The sequence below is a fragment of the Taudactylus pleione genome, unplaced genomic scaffold (genome assembly GCF_031769625.1).
Source record: "Taudactylus pleione unplaced genomic scaffold, aTauple2 ptg001990l, whole genome shotgun sequence".
Taxonomy (NCBI): Eukaryota; Metazoa; Chordata; class Amphibia; order Anura; family Myobatrachidae; genus Taudactylus; species Taudactylus pleione.
Genome location: NW_028286386.1, coordinates 6,586,715 through 6,607,233, shown reverse-complemented (window position 1 = coordinate 6,607,233; position 20,519 = coordinate 6,586,715). Strand labels below are relative to the sequence as shown.

Genomic DNA, 20,519 nt, shown 5'->3' with positions numbered 1-20,519 from the left:
TTACACATGGTAAGCAAATGGGTGGATCACAGAGGAAGCAGGTCAAGCTGCCTGTACAGGACACTACTCACATGGGGGCCCATTTATCACTGAATATTTGAGGTAAAATCCCCGAAAACACAAGTTTTCGGGGAATGACCTCAAATATTAAGTATCCCCCGGATGTATGAAGGGGGGACCGCAGCAGGTATCTCCGATACCTGCTGCGATCCCTACAGTCCCACTGGCAGCCACTTCCCCCATAGGTTTCTATGGGGGATGCGATGCTGTCAAATGTACCAATATCCGGAATGTGAAGCATTGCCGATATTGGCCCCAGCAGCCAACGCCATCTGAAGATAGCGTTAGCCTCTGTAGCCTATGGGTACTTCCCGCACATCAGCTGGCGGAGGGATCTCCTGGAACCCTCCACCGGCAATTGGCGCCACTCATGTGCAGTCCGCGGGACTTCGCATGCGCAGCAACCCCGAGTGCATTCCGGCCACATCCTTTCGGAGCCAGTCACCCTGCATGTGCCGGTTAATACATCCAGCCGTTATGATCACATTTTGCAATGCGATCATGGGCGGTACTAACATGCCCTGATCGCATTGCAAAAGCGATCATTAATAATTGGGCCCCGTAGAACTAAAAGAATCAAGTTTTCACAGACTGAGTTTACACAGTATTTAGGCACATTTTTATTTTGTAATTGCAGTAACTTGGTTTAATTTGATAATCAGTATCGTTTCCAGATCAAACAAGTAAAGCAGGCACACACACATTACATATGCTGTATGTCTGCTGTATTTACTGCTCAGGAAAACAACATACATATGACCAAACAGCAGTACAGCCATGCAGGAAAAATACATAGATGGGCCAGGTGTATTTACCAGACCGTCCTGGGAATGTTGATGCAAACATCCCCATTATATGGTAGGTGACGTGGTGCTTAGAAATTACCATACAGTTTTTAAAGACTTACTGAAGACAAAAAAAAAAACTGTTTGGCTTCATGTTACACAGAATTATTTTGGTCAATCAAAAACTAGATGAGCGCCTACCCATCCTCCCTTCTATTTACATGTGGTGTCTTACCTGTTCCCTTTCCTATACAATGTACCAACATCAGCAGATATCAAGCAGCCTTTGAGCAATTTTTGCCAGTTATGTAATTATTATTCTGTTTGGTAAATAATTTATATGATGATTTATAAATATTTTTGGATACAATATAACTTGCTTGAGTGACCCATTATTCCACTTTGTATATTATGTTTATCTAGGAAGAAAAAAAACCAGTTTCATTTTGTAGAACACCATTGTATGCTTTGGGAATAATCAGACCAGGCATGTCAATCTTGCGGCCAGCTGGCCGCATGCAGCCCAAAGAAACATTTTATATGGCACAACAGTGTGGGCCTAAAAAACACATATAATGCGGCCCAGTCATCCCTGCCGCGATCGGAGCTTAGCAGGATCGCGGCAGGGGTGACTGGACCACATAATATTTGTGTTTAAACTTGGAATGCTGGTCTCTGAAGCGATCAGAGAAGCCTCTGATCGCTTCAGAGGCCAGCATTCCCAGGGCCGGATTAACAATGGGGCGGGTGGGGCTTCAGCTCCAGGCCTCCCCATGAAAATAGGCCCACAGGAGCCTGACAGCGTTGATAGGAATAAAAAAATTCCTGTCACGGCTGCCATCAGTTACAAACCCTACCACCACTCCAGCCCGCCCAGGAAAGCTTCTCCGTTCTCAGCAATCAGGCACTGCAAACAGTGTGTGCGAGTGAAGGGCTTCACAAGCCCTCCCTCCCTGCACCACGTGATATAACATATTTACCGCCCAGTGGCGATACCTATGTGTGACAATTTTTTTTACTGGGACCATGCAGGGGCGCGCTAAAATAAATGTGATCAGCGCTAGCCCGAGCAGCCGGGATCGGGCAGATCCTAACTAGTAATTACTCACTGCCCAAAATTGACAGCCCCCTGGGCTCCGCCCTCTGCTTCCTGCTCTTCACTTCATTTCCACCTGCCCTCGGGATGCAGTGTGTGCACAGCGGCAGCGGGCGGCTAGCCTGCAAGGTGAACTCTCCTACCCCCACTATAATGTAATATGGTCACCGTGGGACCCTTTAACTCCCCCTAACCACTGTGAGCCATGCCAGCCTCCCACCCCAGATGAGCTCCATGGGGTGGTTACTTGCATTCAAGTAAAAACGCAAGTTACTGTACTGGAAAAACGATTGTTTAGCACAAATAAAAAGATACAGTATAATAGATAGATATACTTATATTTACGATATAGATATATATATATATATATAGAAATAAAGAACTGGCGGCACTCAGGAGACTTTTGTAGAAATAGTGCAAAACTATTTCTACAAAAGTCTCCTGAGTGCCGCCAGTTCTTTATTTCTATATTGTGGGGGATTCGTACCCCAGTGGAGGGCACCAGGAGCAAGCTGTGTGCGGATATTGAAGGGGAGTGCCGGGCTGAATTTGGACTTATATATATATATATATATATCTCACACACCCACACATATAGATAGATATCTCCATCATAGGCGTATAGAACAGGTGGGGTGTGGGGCATGGTGGTAGCCCGCCCTCCCCCCCCCAAACGTTAAAGCCCGCAGACGGTCAGAGGCTGTGCATTATAGTAATAGGCCGCACAGCTCCTGCACCGCATGGAGGAGGAGGTGTAATGTGCAGTCTTAAACAAAAAAAATGGCAGCTGCTCAATCGATCTGGTAGTACTTTTTTCAGGTGCATGAAAGGGAGGGGTCATACCAAGTAGAAAAGAGAGGGGGGTTTAACCCCCTATTGTTCCTCAGCACACTGAATTATACTAGCAACAATATATGAACACTATATGGTAATAAAATTTCAGAGATATTAGTTGCATGCATTTGCAAATACATGGGATGCTGCTAGGCCTCGTCAAAGCTTCTCTGTCACTAGCAGTCCTTACACTAAATGGTTCACGTCCGGGGCGCAGAGCACCCCAAAATAACGTCCAGCCCAGGACCCCCCCCAGGGCATCACACGAAAAATGGAAAAAGAGTGACAGTGCAGTGTAAAGTATAGAAGTGTGCAAGAAATTACTAAGTGTTAAGGGGTTAAAATATGTGAAAAATTACATGAATAATAAACAAACATAAAAAGGTGATGTGAAAAGTAACTATATGTATTAAGTGGTGATGCCCTCAGGATGCCCAGCCAGAGCAGTCTCGGGGGCCCTACGCCCAAGCGCTCACCCCAAATGTAATGTATGCCAATTAAAGCCTCATAATAAAGGCACATATATATTTTTGGCAAATGTAAGGCCTCATGATAAAGGCACATACATAAATGCATCCGAATTGAGAGCCAGCTTACCTGGGAGTCACCCCTGGGAACTCCAACCAGCATGCCCTGCTAATGCTGGCTCATTCATGCATCTCATAACCACAAACAAAAAAATGGCAGCTGCTCAATCAATCTCTTATATATATATATATATATATATATAAGGTTTCTAGAGCGCCAGTAATTAGAGATGTGCCACACACAGTATTAAATAGCCTTCTGCCCCACAATAACGGGGTATCTGCTCAACCCAATCTAAAAATCAGTCTAGGTCAAGGACTTCTATAGCAAATGTAAACAAGGTTATTAGGTCAGAGTGCCTTAAAGTGTTAGGAGTGCATAAATATAGATGACTGCTAGAAATTCAGTTAAAATTACAGTATAAAGTGCCAAGAACGATTAGAAATATATAAAAAGATATTTAATGAAAACACATAAAATACATGACTTTAAAAAATACAAGAATAACAGCAATGGACATACAAGCATCGAGAATGGATTAAGTGCAAAGAATAGAATTTTTCAATCAAAAATATATTTTCAATAAAAAAATATATAAATAGCTGGATGTCTTATCTTAGTTCAAGTGTACATGAAGATATAGACAGGCAGGGTATAGGCTTCCAACGCGTTTCGTCTCCAACGGACTTCTTCAAGTCCGTTGAGAGAGAGGTAGGGTGGAGGGGAGAGGAACAGGGGGTGCTGGAACGATTTTATGATGCTCGCCCCAACAAAATCATTCCAACACCCTTGATATAGATATAGAGATATATATACACACACACACACATATGTGTAACATATGTATATTCATATATGTATGTATATATTTTTTGTTTTTATATACATATATCTTTAAGTATATATATTTATATATGACCAGTTTCAACTTCTCCAATTACTTTACTAGAAAGCATGCCTCTGCAAAGATATGCAACACGCTACACTGTGTATGCAGCACACAGTAGGCCCTTCTCAAATGTTAGCTCCAGGCCCATGCAGACATTAATCTGGCACTGAGCATTCCCAGTGATGCAGTTCGCAGATGACGTCACCCATGATGCGAGCGGCTTGCCCTGCTGGATCTAGTTAGATCCAGTCAGCAGCAGGCATCTACGCGGGAGCAGTGCCCAGCGGCCAGCGTGAAGAGAGGTAAGCACTGCACAAGGGAGTGGGGCCTGTTCTATACTGGGAGGGGGCACAGCATAAGGGGTACTACTAGGGGCATTAATGGGGCACTGAATAATGGGCACTGCCTTAGGGGCTCTAATACAGGGGGCATTGCATAAGGAGCTCTTATGCAGGGGGCACTGCATAATGGACACTACTAGGGGCACTGCGTAAGGGGCACTGCGTAAGGGGCTCTAATACGGGGCACTGCAAAAGGGGCACTACTGGTGACACTGCGTAAGGGGCTCTAATACAGGGAGCACTGCATAATGGGCACAACTACAGTGGCATTGCATTGGTTTTTATTCATAATAAACCTTTCAAAATTGCATAGAAGACTTTTTTATTCTTGTGGCACACACACTCTTAGACCTTGAATATTCGACTCGGTTGGTATTTTGAGTTTGACATGCCTGAATTAGACTATTCACAGTAATGTTTAAGTAGTGGGTATAGTTTAAAAGGCAACATTTGTGTTATCCATTTCTTTTCTTTTTGCAGCCAGACTGTCTCAGATCATTTATCAAAGATTGGAATTTGGAACCAGAAGCCAACAGACATTCCTCCTCCAAGAAAGGTTTTTTTTTTTTCTAATTACCATCCCATTTTGTCCATCTGCATTTTTATAGGACATATAATTTACACTCTCTATGAAGCACTATTAAACTTATGCAAAATTATTATTTTTTATTTTAATATATAAAACCAGGTTTTGCCTTCTAAATTATTTACGCTTTAAATTTAGTGGCTAAATCGCTAAAATTGCTCCAGTGCCTGCAACTCAGGTGATTACATATGGGCAATGGTCTAAAAATCCCCAGACAAACAGTGACTAAAACTAAATGCTGTTAATAAACCCTTAGGACAGATGTTACCAATCATGGGCTCCCAAAGAGTCCAGGTTTTAGAGATATCCATGGCTGAGCACAGGTGATTAAATCAATTGACTGAGGTGCTAATTAAGTCACCTGTGGTCAAGCCTGGATAGCCTTAAAACCTGGACTGTAAAGGCGCACATCCACCAGGCGATATTAATGAGCGATTGCACGATTACGACATCGTAATCATGCACTATAATGTCATAAGCGACCAGCGATGCGTGCTCACGCTGGTCGTTTCCGACATCAATCATCGCCCAAACATGCCGGTCAATCTGACAATAATGACAGATTGGCCATGTTTGGGGATGAGGGAGGGTGCCCCATGAACGACTAATCATTCGGTTTAGGCACTGCAGGGGATGGGGAATGACTGTACAATTACGATGTTTCCCTAGTCACCAGTGGATGTGCGGCTTAAGGGTCACTTGGGGAGTTTGGGAACCTCTGTCTTAGAATAAATTATTATTTTAATCATTTGTAAATGAAAAACATTCAGGAGTCTAAATTTTAATTACAAACATTTTCTGCCATCATCCCAAAATGACAGTAATATTACGTATATCTCCATGAAAATGACCTAACATTACACGCAACCTGCTGCATTTACAGCAATGCGTTTTGCTGGAGGTGGATACATATATTCCCTTTTCCTAGTGAACAAGACAGCTCTCTAAGCATTGAGCAACGCCTGAGGAGCACAAGCAGCATCTTCACCTGCTACTCCTACAAACTACATTCTCCATCTCACTACCCTGGACAATGTAACTTCCTGAATTTTATTACATCTTTTTGTTTATTTGCCTTTGTAAATTGTCAATTAGGCACAAACACCTATCAAATCCCACAAAGTCTAATGCTGGGTACACACGGGCAGATATATTGGCCGATCAATTGAACGGCCAATATATCGGGTGCCCATCGGCCAGTGTGCACCAACGATATGTCTGAACAACGTCGTTCACAGACATATCGCGTCGGCTCTGCTGTACAGCCTATGGCAGAGATTTATCTGCAGATACTGTATATCTGTCCATCATGCAGTGTGCCCGGGAGGTTGGCAGCAGAGGCCGGGGGTGGGCCAACGGGACCCGTGGCCAGGAGAAAAGAGGATGGTTGTTCAGTGTGCAGATATATCGGTCAGGTGTGTACCCAGCTTTACAAATTGTCTTTAGTCAGTCTTAAATAGGCCATCCACTATACAATTTTCTGTCAGATATCTGTCCAATCTGGCTGGTTGGAATGAAAACCTGGTAATGTATGGGACAAAGAGGGGTATTCAATATGGGAGCGAAAAGTCCGTACTGGACTTTTCGCTCCACATTGGAGATTTTCCTGGGATAAAGTATCGGGCGCGCGCCCATTTTATCCCCGTATTCAATTTGAAAGCTACGTAAACGGGACCCGGTGAAGTAGGATCGGCGAAAAAAAACACGAAATTTACCTGGAATAAATTTTAGGACCCCGCTAAAACTGTAAAAACATGGGGGATCACTATGGGTTTTAGCCTGCAAATGAAAGTCGGGGATTTAAATAGCGGCTGCAGGTGTTTTTTTCCCGACATTGAAGAAGTGATGCAGAAGAGCACTTAGGTTTTTTTTTTCGTTTTTTTAAGTGGTCCCATCAAATTTGGGGTACATGAAAAGGGGTACTAGCATATTTTTAAGTCCCTAAAGTCTTTATTTAAAAAATCTGCAAATATGCACCTGCCGCTAATAATCTATTCTAGAAAACACCTGCCGCATACTTGCAGAATAGCCCTGAACCTATTTCCCTATTTTTAAACACTTTTTTCCCCCTTTTTTTTTTTTTTTCAACCCAAATTTTCAATAATTTTTTTGGGGTGTCCCTATTTTTTTTCCAAAAACTTTTTTTGACACAGTTTATTTTAAAATGACATTCCCAGGGATGCAAGCTATTTTTTTTTTAAGCCTGCACCCCTAAACCCCAATTCTGTTTTTTTTTCAAAGACTTTTCGAACCTGCGAAAAGTCTTTGAAATTGAATACGGTGTAAAACCAAAACCAGCAAAAATGACGTCATCGGTGCGAAATTATCCCAAAAACTGACTTTTCGCTCCAAATTGAATTGCCCTGCTAGTGTCTTTTTTTGCATTTGCATGACCAAGAAGTCTTTCCCTATATTTGAGAAAATCCACTGCTCTGGTCTGTTAGAAAATTATGGCATTTGCTGCTTACAAAACATTGCATCTCCCCCTAGTTGCAAATCCCGACTTTCAGGAAGGACAGGCCAGATATCATTTCCCAAATTCAAAATTATTTTTCAAATACCACATGGTATATGCTTTGTATGGTAGATAATGATCCACCAATAGCTATATAATTTTATAGGGGAGGTTGAGGTGTGTGAGCAAATTTCTATTTTTTTCTTTTCTCTTTTGTAGAAACATTTTGTTAATGTGGTGTCTTAATTTACTGTGTACAATGATATACAATTTGATGCAAGGGATCATATGTTTTATTTCTATTTGTATCAAAGAAATGTACTCATTGGTGATTGTTGTATGCATTACTTGTGTATCTATTATTCTATAATGTAACGCTTATTGCGTTAATAAAAATATTATACAAAAAAAACCACTTTAACTTTAATATATTTAATTTAAATGGCTTGACAGTGTCACCATGAATCATGGCATGGGGCACAGCAAACTACAAACAAATCACACAAACTGCAAAAGGCAAGAAACAGCAATGATGTTAAAAGTTACAATAATTGGCAATTGCCTTGCCTGATTTGTAAATCTGAATAAGCCTACATACTAGGTTTATTGAACACAAGTTTTGCAGCTTTGTCAGTACCCCAAGTGCTTTTGACTGCACCAAACCAAATGTTGATAATATTTTTTCTACTGAAGCGGATGATGTTGCAGCTGTTAGCAATTACTCTACCGCTACCATGATATTTTCATTACCAGCTACAGTTTCTGGACCAATGTGCATTTTCCACCAATTTTAACAATACATTAACACCTTGACTTTTTAAAAAAAAAAAATCATGTGATTTAAATAATGATTTAAATCAGTACACGCTGGTCTTACGCCCCTTCACATTTAACACTCAAATTTCTTTCCCATCTCCATACCTTACCCTTAAGCTGGGTACACACGTAAAGATTTTCTGTCCAACCATCCAACTAGTTTATTGGTTCGAATGAAAATCTGGTAATGTATGAAAACAAATGACAATCAGCAATTTGCTCCCAAACCTCGGAAAATGGACAAAAACTGTTTGTTAAATGTTTGATCTAAACAATTTCCTCAAACTTGTCTAACGGCCACTTTCATCTGTTTTCTGGCATGTAGGAGCAAATTGCTGATCATCATTTTCTCCCATCCGTTACCAGATTTTTATTCCAACCAGAAAATCTTTACGTGTGTATACAGCATTAGCCTGTTGACACATACAATCATCTTGCCTACCTCTCAGTCATGCTGCTTCTAACAACTGGTGACATACAGCACGATTCTGAGTTTGGAATAAGGCAAGAATGAGCAAGTAACCGTGCACCTTGGTAAAACCATGTTACACTACTGGTGGGTCAAATTTAAAATGTGCAGAGAGATTTATATTAGAGAGATGCCTGTCCAAACTGAAATCTAAATTGCAGTGTAAAAATAAAGCTGTCCAGCAATTGTGGTCTACATGCAACAGCAGCCAGTATTTGCCACACATGCAAAACAAAGTATGTATTGGCACACCTTGCATTGTAACATGGTTTATCCAAGTACACAGTTACTTCGTCTTTCTTGTTTTATTCTGAATTTAGAATGAGGCCCATAGACTCATTCTCCTGCATAGACTACAGCAATTCCCTTTTTCTGGTCTTTTCCTAACCAGACTTTCACCATTATAACCCATTCTGTACATAGTGGCTATATTACCTCACACAACGGTGAACTGCTGCTACACACTATTAGTCCCTACATTGGTTATCTATACATTACAGAATATAAAATACATAAATAATACATAAAACCATTAACAAAAATAAACCTGCATCAACAAACAGGGAAAAGGAATCCCAAATCCCGGCACTAATGAGAAGTTTTAATTTAATATTGTATTAAATATTTTATACAAAAAAAACAAGAGTATATGTATTAATTTTTCTGAACACAGGTATATTAGTATAACATCATACAGTATTCCACCGAGTGCAGTCTCTCTGTTTTTGTACCAACAAACAGCTCTTCTGGCTGGGTCTCTATGCAATCTGCGGCATTTTACATCAGGCACAAAACTCCTACTCGTCTATAGATAGTTCATTAGCAAGGAGCGCCCTTTTACCTGTCTGTTAATAGCAAGTCTTGTTTTACTATGTACATTCCTCACAGTATGCTGGTGCTATATAAATAAAGGTTATTATACTAATAAGACAAGCCTCTGGTATCTCACAGTGCAAAACCTGCTCCCAGAGATGAAAATAATGCATTCTTTCAGGCCCTGTGTAGAGCCCTCATTCGTCCATGCAAAATTACTAGACCTGCATCAAACCCTGAGATGGGAAAGATTACAGGATCAGCCTTACTAGTCTTCTGAGAACTGACTTGTCCATTCTGAGCCAGGAGATGCTAGCAAGAACAATGGCTTTTTTCTGCTTGTGCAGCCAGGCATAGGTGCATGTCTATAAACAGCTGCACTATTGCTAGTAGTCATATAATATGAGGTACATACAGCAGAATAGCCATTGCTGAGCACTGAAAAAAAATGTATGCGTACTTCTCCAAACCTAGGACATTATTAGTGCTTTTAGTCAGGGGCGTAACCAGATTTTCGGGGGTCTGCAGAGATTTTAGAGTGGAACACCCCTGCACAGAGCTCTGCGCTTCACTTCCAGAAAACAAGAGTTCCCGTCCGCTCTGAACAGAATTTCATTTTGAACCCCTAGAATGCCGACTGGCGTGTGTACACTGCATGCTGGGGCTTCAAAATCCTTGCAGCGCCCATGGTCACATAACCGGGAGCGATGACCGTGGACCATGATGGTAGGCTACATAGGGCCCTGCAACTACCAGCCCCATAGCAGCTGCTATACAGTACAGAACACAGCAGTCAGTATTAATATAATTACAGTCTACTCATTAGTATTTGGAAATAATAAAAAAAAATAGAGTGTACATTGATAAGCAAAGCATTGGGATAAAGCTTTCTTTACTATTAGCATACACATGCCAGTACCACCCACTTAGAGAATCATGGTGCCATGCCTCAATCACGTATATATCCATATAACTTTTCCCACATATGACTCTCTCTGTAAGACATTTGTGAGATTATTTGTGGTTCTCAAACTCAGGGCTTGATTCAGAGGCGCTCGCTATTTGCGAGTGCTCGCTCTGAATCATGGCAGTTTTTGTTTTTTTTAATTTAAATCCGCCTCCAGTTCGCTCGCATAGCTGCGGGTCACAGCATTTGCTAGCAGCCTGGCGATGGTCGAGATTATTGCGACCATCTGGCTTGCGACGAGACCCTTGTGGTAGGGTCTTGGCTCCGGCAAACCCGAGTGAACTTCCTGCTCTAATAGAGCAGGAAGTTCACTACTAACATCATTTGTGATGTCAGTAGGGCCGCCCACAATCGGCAGGCGTTCCTTCGGGAACACCTCCGTTTGTCCAGCCACTCCCCCCTCCCCACCTAAAAACGGGGCGAGCTGTCGATCAACAGCGACAGCCGCCCCGTTTTGTAGAGAGCCCTGGAGCGAGTGAAGTTCTCACTCGCTCTGGGGCTCGCACACGCTGCGCGGTCACACTAGCCGACCATTGACCCACTTTCGAGCGGGTCTGAATCAGGCCCTCGGTCCTCAGGACCCCACACACGTCACGTTTGCCAGTTCACCCAGCAGGTGTACAGGTGTATTCATTACTCACTGACACATTTCAAAAGATCCACAGGTGGAGCTAATGATTGTGAATCTGTAAGGAGACCTGGAAAACATGCACTGTTAGGGGTCCTGAGAGCAGAGTTTGAGAACCTGTGCATTAGACCTATAGCTTCACATCAATATTCCATAGCTCGTCACATACCAAGATAGGCAATGGTTAACAGAAAAAGTATGCATGTATATATATATATATATATATATATATATATACACACACATACACACACACACATATATATATATATATATATATACACACATATATATACACACACACACACATTTCTAGGCACTACTATGTTTCCAGGTCAAAAACACAAGAGGATGGTTGGTGCACGTTCTAATGCAATTTTAGTCACACAACAGTGGAAATACTATAATATGATGTACGCCTAAATAACACATCCTCAACTTACCATAAGTTTTTCTACTCACTCCCAGGTGATACATAGTTTATCAAAGCAAATCACTTGGCAGAAAAGCGCTCAGCCACTTAACTGTAAGCAGAAACTGTTCCATTATTGCTTTCGGCAAAATAAAATCTTGGCAGGTCAGGTTTCATCCATTGTGAGTACAACCATTGCTGTCATGTGCCGGGTCTGAAACCACAACACTTCTTAAGAAAGGACTGGCAATGTATCTGTGCACTGAATAAAGTCTGGCTGGGGGACAAATGCTTCACAAGACCGTAAGCTTGTTCTATTCACATTTCCTCATCACAATGTCTACTAATTTACATAGCTGCAAATATTACTTACTGGAGAACAGCAAATAAACCAGTGACTAAATCAGGCTTATTGTTCAGGACAAAAACACCTTATTAAGATAGAAATACCCAATCACTTAAAGGGCACAATTTAATCATTGAGATGTTTGGATTTATTTTGCCTCTATGCACATCCGATTATTACGGTAGACCTACAAATGTGTCCTTATACATCTTTGCTGCAGACTACAGTATGCCTGCAGTTGCGGTAAAAAGCCCCTCTCGGTATGCAGTGTCCTGTAAAACTCTGCTAAAGCCGGGCGTCTTTTTTTGCCGAAAATGCATTTAAGTCACAATGAGACTAGGAAGTAGGGATGTGCGCCGACCCCCGTGTTTTGGTTTTGCATCTGTATCTCCTTTGTGTTTTGAATCTGGATTTGGTTTTGCCAAAACCGCCCTTACGTGTTTTGGTTCTGTTTTTCTGTCTAAAAATAAAAAAAAAATAAAAACAGCTGAAATCACATAATTTGGCCCTGTTTTTGTTCCTACAGTATTATTAACCTCAAGAACATTTATTTCCAGTTATTTTTGACCACCTCAAAGCTCACAATATTGATTTCATCCAGTTTAGGCAAAAAGGTTGCATTGAGCTAGCTGACTGACTAAGCTAAGCGACGCTAGCATGTGGCAGTTCCAACATGGCACATCAGGAAACAAATGTTTTTTATTAATCAAGACTGAGGCCTGAGGGAGTTGGAGTATGTGGCTGAAGGCAGGAAAAGGGTTGAATCATAGTAATTTCATTTAAGTTTTGGATTCCAAAGCAAATTGATGAGGGAGCAAGGAGGGGGGTAATTTACAAAGAAATTTGACTCATTCACATCAGTCCATGCCCCAGTTGAGCTCTTTGGTGGTTCCGCATTTTTTTTTTTTTTTAAATGAAAAGGCTATGCGGGAAATGCTTTATGTGGCCATAAAAATTTATGGACATTTTCAGCATTCAACCACCACGTCGAAGACTTCAGCGGCTGTGGCAGTTCGATTACCAACATGGCACATCTAGGAAAGAAAATGGTGCTGCAGTGGCAGACAGGATGGCGGTTTAACAAACTATAAAATTATAAATGTCAGGCAGCAATGCCTTAAACAGCACAATGCAAAGAAAAGAAGTGCAAGATGGAACTGGCACCACCGACCCCTATGTTGTACATATGAAACAGGACATTCACAGTCTAACAAACCAATCACTTCAGTGATATGGACTGACACTTGTGGCTGAAATGATTGGTTTGTTTGGGCCCCCACATAACAAGCTGACAATGCACAGTGGACATTGGTGGAAATGAACTCTACATACACAAACTGGCTTTACAACATAGGTAAGATCAGATGTCATAATCGTCATTATCATCAGTGTGTACATTCTCTTCTTCACACAATATTAATTTGTCCCCGCTGGAATCCACCATTACAGGCGTCTCTGTATTTTTTTCTTTTACTTAATTGCTGGTAAAAGGTCTTCCTCGTGGAATTTGCAATTCATTTTGATGAACATCATATTTTCGATATTTTGGGGAAATAACCTCCTACGCTGATCGCATTCCCGCTCCTCTCCCTATGTCATAGGCCGTTGTGTAGCCTTGGATGGCTTTCTGCTGCTCCTCCATCCGCTGAAACATATAGAGGGTAGAATTCCACCTAGTTACAACCTCTTGCTTCAGCTGATGGCAGGGCAAATTCAACAGTACTTGGTGGTGCTGCAATCTTCGACATGCAGTTGCTGAATGTCGAAAATGTCCCGAAATTTCTCGGGCCACCGAAAGAATCTCCTGCACGCCCATCATTTTTTATACAATTTTGCACCACCTAATTAATTGTGTGAGCAAAACAAGGGATGTGTTAGAATTCGCCCAGATGTAATGCTCGCACAATATTAGTGGCATTGTCAGAAATCGCAAATCCCGAGGAGAGTCCAAGTGGGGTAAGCCATTTTGCAATGATTTCCATGAGTTTCTCTAAAAGGTCCTCAGCGGTATGCCTCTTAGTGAAACCGGTGATACAGAGTAGCCTGCCTCTGAATGAGCTGGCATTTTTTAGATGCTGCTGCTGTTGAGGTTTGCACTGTTGGAGGCAACACACCTACAGAGTGGGCTGTCACAGTCATGTAATCTTTAGTGTGCCCTGTCCAGCTTCACATATCTGTGGTTAAGTGAACAGTGGGTACAATGGCAATTCGGAGGACACTAATAAGATTTTTTTTTTAATGTCCTTCTACAGACTGGGAATTGCTGTGGTAGTGGTGTCCCTTATGCAGTGCCCCCAGTAGTGGTAGTGCCCCTTTTGCAGTGCCCTCTGTAGTGGTGCCCCTTATGCAGTGCCCACAGTGGTAGTGCCCCTTATGCAGAGCCCTCAGTAGTTGTAGTGCCCCTTATGCAGTGCCCCTTATGCAGTGCCCTCAGCAGTGGTGCCCCTTATGCAGTGCCCTCAACAGTGGTAGTGTCCACAGTGGTAGTGCCTCTTATGCAGAGTCCCCTATGCAATTCCCCATTAGTAATCCCCCTGTAATAGTGCCCCTAGTAGTAATGCCCCATGTAGTGCCCCCAATAGTAATACCCTTCTTTAGTAATGCCTGCAGTAGTAGTGTCCCCTGAGTAATGCCCCCAGCAGTAGTGCCCCCTGAGTAATGCCCCCAGCAGTAGTGCCTCCTGAGTAATGCCCCCCATTATGAAGCTGCTTACACAACAACAAAAAAACCCCAAAAAAACCCGAATACTTACCTTAAGCCCCGCTCCCGCATCTGCTGCCGTCTGGTCCCCCAGTCTGAGCTATAGGAGAGACATCATGCTGCCTTCCGGGACCCGGAAGCCGGAGTTCATGAGTGAGCTCCAGCCTCGGTTAGGTGTCTAGAATTGGGTGCTGCAATGGACTTCTGACGTCACACCCACGTGACCTGCGACCAAAGGGGGAGGGGCAAGGATCCGAATGGGGGGCCAAAAGTATCCCCTCGCGGGCTCGCTGTGCTTCGGGCATGGTGGCTCGCTACAAAAATATATTCCCCCTCTGTGCCCATAACACTGGAGCATTCCGGCGCTGCCAAAGCGGTCACGTGGTTGCAACATCAGAGAGGTCCTTTCTCCAACTAGGATCTAGCAGCTACCCTCCAGCCGCCACTGGCGCTGCGGGGAGGGAGCCAGGCGCCCGCTGGTAACAAAATCCCTGCAGCGCCGGGGTTAGGTGGAACCGGGGTGAGTTAACATGGCTTTTTCATTTAATAGCAAAAACCCCACGACAGGCTGCGTTAACGGTTAATGCGGCTAATTGAATTCGGGCCTAAATGTCAGTACATTTAATAGCTTTGACTTCTTTTACTTCCTGGTGCCTCTAACATTCCAGAATTTCCACATGACAGCAAGCAATTCATATGAACTCTTATCTCGTTTCTCTTGCTTCCTGGAATTTCCAAAACACAACGAAAAAACAAAAAGATCAATGTTTCCATCACAAAAAGTGTCAAAATAATAGAAACCAGTTTTGTAACATTAAATAAACTCAAGAATATTTATAATAGTTTGCTGTAAATGTGAAAGGAATAATTTTTGCTCATTTTGCTTTGCAGTAATATTACAGAAAGATTCAATACACCTGCCAGTATAATGATACCCTGTCACCAGGGCAGCACAATGTAAAACAAATCTCAACTCTCACTCCTCCATCATTTGTCTGAGAGTCTGACATGCTAATCGCTATGCTAGACAGCACTCTCCACTCCAATGTAGACCAGTGGGAGACACTGAGCAGTGACTTGTTTGGTACATGGTGGTGTTGTGGGTGCAGGTGATGTTCTTGAGTGGCCAGCATAAAGATATCGATTGTCAGCCTCTCTCTGTCACAGATGGAAGGAAAAGGTCTCATTTTGCTTTTAAGACTCTACTTCAATAAAAGGCAACATGCTGCGAATTATAAGGAAAGGTAAGTCCATAAAGAGTTCTATCAGCTCATAAAGAGCTCGATTATAGTTTACAGCAGGGGCTGCACTATCCCTTATAGTAGAAGTTGATATTCAGAATGTAGACATGTTCTGAATGTCGACAACCTGAATGTCGACATGGGCGTTAGAGCAACAGGTTAGAAGTAAACTTTCAGAAATGACAACATGTTCATAATGTTGCCACCAGAATGTTGACAGGTTTTTTAAAAAAAATGTTTTGCTTATTTTAGCCTAACCATACAATAACACAAAAAATGTACTGTTGACATTCTGGTGTCAACATGCTAAATGTCAACGATATAAACATGTCGACATTTGAGAAAATCAAGCTAACGTCAATGTCGACATTTTGTCCATGTAGATATTGGTGAATGTCGACCTACTGTCCAGTAGGACATGCTGACTGGAACCCTAATACTAGTGGTAGTTTTGTGACAACCAAATAAAAACATTTAGGGCTCCACTTATCAACAAGCTTACTTTGTGTGCTACATTACAGTTTCAGTTTCCTTTTTTTTTTTTTTTTATTTGTTGCTGGGATTTAATGAACTGCTCACCAGCGAGCGTTAGTGTAAATGGCGCTAGCCGCAGTGTTTGTCAGTGCTTTAACTTGCACATGCGCAGAATGTCTTGTGTTCTGGCACATGCGCTGTGTATTAGAGGGTATGCCGGGCTTCAGACCCGACCTGTGGGTCGGGGCTGCAGCGCAGTTCAAAATTCAAATAGGGGAGCCACACCAACTGTCCTTCCAATTGTTGCTAAACATCGCCAGCTGGGACTTACTGGTAGTTGGTGTGGCTCCCCTATTTGAATTTTGAACTGTGGTGCAGCCCCACCCCTGGAGCCGCCACTGGACCAGACTATAGCCTGTTGCCAGGAGACGCAGCTACAGAGTTGCATTCTGGGTAAAGACCCAGATGCCGGGTCATGCAGCCGGGACCATAGCGCTCCTCATCGTAGGATAACATCAGCTGCACCATAGAGAAAACAAAATAAGCCAACGGCCAGTAAGTTTCAAATACCACTCGTTGATAAATCCAGTATGCAATACATTAAGGGGTAAGAAAACAAAAAATAGTACTGCTGGAAGGCAGCAGTAAACCAGCGCAGTTATGATTGATAAATGCCAGAAACAGGATTAACATATGTAACAAGTCTTAAAAACAGTTAAAACTCATTGATATATGGAGCCCTTAGTATTTAGTTATCATTGGGGCAAATTATGGTATGGATTCATAACACCATGTATTATAATAAGAAATAATGAAATAGCTGAAATCATCTGACCTGTACAAATATATTTAGTGTGAGCAACTAAACCCATCATGACAGAAACATGAAAATAAACAAATCATGACCAAGGGACAAAATATATGACTAGTCTGGATTTAAAAAAAAAATAAAAAATTTCAAAAAGTATGTATGTATTAGTAAATTATATTTCTGACTCACAGGACTGAGGCATTAAGTGTTTGATTTCTGACAGGGTCCTATTTGTGTGGAGTTTGTATGTTCTCCATATCTGCTTGGGTTTCTTATCACAGTCCAAAAACATACTAATAGGTATGACACATTGTCTCTGTATAGTGCTGCATAATAAGTGCTGCTACATAATAATAATAAATTATCATTTATTACCAGTTAGTTAAATAGTATGCACCTATTCCGTAGTGCTTTACAGAGAATATTTGGTCATTCACATCAGTCCCTGCCCCAGTGGAGCTTACAATCTATATTCCCTACCACATGCTCTCACACATAGGGCCTGATTCAGACCCGCTCGCAAGCGCTGAGCGCTCGCAAGCAGGTCGATGGTGCCCTAGTGCACATGCGCACGACGGAGGGAGCTCAGTCTCGCACCAAAGGGGGCGTGCTGTCGATGTTGATTGACAGCACGCCCCCTTTGGTGGGCATGCCGGGGGCGTGGCTGCCAGATGGAGGCATTCCCATGGGAACGCCTACTGTCTGGGTCCGGCCCCACTGACATCACTAGTGCATACTGGTAACAATATAGTACTGGTACCACTATATGGTTGAATGGACGAGATGTAGTTAGTTTGCCGACATCACTAGTGATGTCAGTGGGAGTGATTTTGGCTCTGATAAAGCCAAAATCACTCCAGGGCTTGCGGTCACCGAGACCCTACCGCAGGGTCTCGTCGCAAGCCCGATGGTTGCGATGGTCTTGACCATCGCGACCATCATCATGGACGCTTGCATAAGCTGTGGGTGGTAACCCACAGCTATGCGAGCGTTCAAGAGGCCGCTCCAAGTTTAGGTAGGAGGGCCCTGATTCAGAGCGAGCGCTCTGGTCAGAGCGTCCGGCTCTGAATCAGGCCCATAAACACTAAGGTTTGGGCCGTGGTGGGAATCGAACCAAAGACCTCAATGCTGTGAAGTTGCATAACCTTTCTGAGTTTTTTTTTAGCTAGCCATGATTTACACTTTCCTATAGGATTTTAGGGTAGCATAATTACATGTGTAAATAATAAAGGATTTATATATGGACACATTATTTCCATCAACACTGTAATGGAATGTCGTTTAAGCAGTTAGAAGGTAGAAAACATGACATTGCCACCCATTACTAATAATCCTGGTCTTTTCTCTGGCCTCCCAATTAAAGGCCTCAATAAATTGTCTGACAAACTTTCCATTCAGATATTAACCGCAGCTAGATGACTAATAGCCAGTCAGTACTGAACCCTCATTCCATACAGCAAGTGCACAGCAAAATATGGCATTTTGGTTCTATGGGAAACAATTCTGCTTATTTAGATAATAAAACCCACACATTCATTCAAATTTAGAACCTAAAAATTAAAAACTAATAGTTGTATTTTAACAGTGATGTACAAACTATATTTTTGGAAATCATATTTTGTTTGTAACTATTTACACACAATATGTGATGGATCATTATGCTGTATTTTGTATCAACTATTATAAATAAAGAGATAAAAAAAAATTTTTTTAGAACCTATGGTATGATTACACTAAATCAATTTCCTGAGTGCCTCATCCATTGGACTCTCATACCCACTGTCAATTCATTTGCATTTATATTTGCACTGGACTGTAGGGCTGAGTGACGGGTATTCTTTCCGATGGGCATTTGTTGCGACATCGGAATAAAGGCCTGTGAACAGTGATTGTGCATCCACACTGGACGACTATAATTAACAACGGAATGATCATGGTTACGCCATTCATTAACAGTGGATTGGTCACTAGCAAATTCGTTAGGATTGGATGTGCAACACATTAAACTTGGCGACCGTCGCTGGCGATCGCGGAGGTGCACAATCCCCGGTACACACTGAGGGGGTCATTCAGACCCGCTCGCTAGTGCAGGACGCTCGCAAGCGGGTCAATGTTCCCCCACTGCGCATGCACACGACGGAGGGAGCTCCGCCGTGCGCATGTGTGAGACCCGGCGAGCGACGGGCTCTCCATCGCTCCGGGTCTCGCACCAAAGGGGGCGTGCTGTCGATGTTGATGGGCCTCTTTGATGGGCGTGCCTGCCAGACGGAGGCGTTCCCATGGGAACGCCTACCGTCTGGGTCCGGCCACACTGACATCACTAGTGATGTCAGTGGGAGTGATTTTGCCTCTGATAGAGCCAAAATCACTCCAGGGCTTGCGGCAGCGAGACCCTACCGCAGGGTCTCCGTCGCAAGCCCGATGGTCAAGACCATCGCGACCATCATCATGGACGCTCGCATATGCTGTGGGTGGTCACCCACAGCTATGCGAGCGGCCAGGAGGCCGCTCCATTTTCATGGAGGAGGGCACTGATTCAGAGCGAGCGCTCTGGTCAGAGCGTTCGGCTCTGAATCAGGCCCTGAGTGAAGTAGGCGATACGTCATTACGAAACAGCATATTGGCCCGACATCGCTCCAGTGTGTACCCAGATTAACTATACGTTGATGTCTTTGAGGATTATTACATCTCCCTTTGGCCTGCAGAGGCCTCAAACCATCTACCTATATTATGACCAGAATTCTGGTTGTATTTGTCCCATGGTCATTGTTACCATTCTGTACTCAACCAGTGCCTGCTATTGTTTATATATTTTTACCAAAAAAAATCTATACAAAGTATATTTTATTATACCATGCAGCTCATTCATTATAAATCAGGGCCGGCTCGAGGCATGTTCGACCAGTGCGGTCGAACAGGGGTGCCACCCCTTAGAGGGTGCACCCCTCCCAGCCATTCCCGATATCAGCGGGACAGTCCCGTTTTTCTGGCACTGCCCCGCTGTTCCACCCGCGGGACGAAGTATCTCGTGGGCGGTCCGAAGGATGGGCACCTCCACAACTGTGCCGGCCCCAGAGAAGAGGAATGGATGCCACGCGCATGCCATCCTTTCAGTGCCGGCAGAGAGCTGGGGGCAGGCCAGCTACTGACGTAGTGCTGGGCTCGCCCCCAGCCTGACGTTAACAGGAGGCGTGCCATAAGGGCCCGCCCCCAAATAACATAATTGAGGGACGTGGCCTATGGTCAATAGACTACGCCCCCATTTTCG

The 20,519-nt window shown here is 43.1% G+C and overlaps 1 protein-coding gene across 3 annotated transcripts in view; it reads right to left on the bottom strand.

Annotated features, from left to right (window-relative positions):
- The window catches only part of N4BP3 (NEDD4 binding protein 3), a 63,039-nt gene that overhangs the window by 35,234 nt on the left and 7,286 nt on the right, over positions 1-20,519 (bottom strand). Inside the window, exon 1 of one of the 3 annotated variants that reach the window (XM_088465424.1) lies at positions 8,501-8,568. The exons of the other annotated variants lie outside the window; for them this stretch is intronic. The gene's annotated coding sequence lies outside the window, so the exon portion shown is untranslated. Of the gene's footprint in view, positions 1-8,500; positions 8,569-20,519 lie in introns of those variants that run through there. 3 annotated transcript variants of the gene reach the window in all.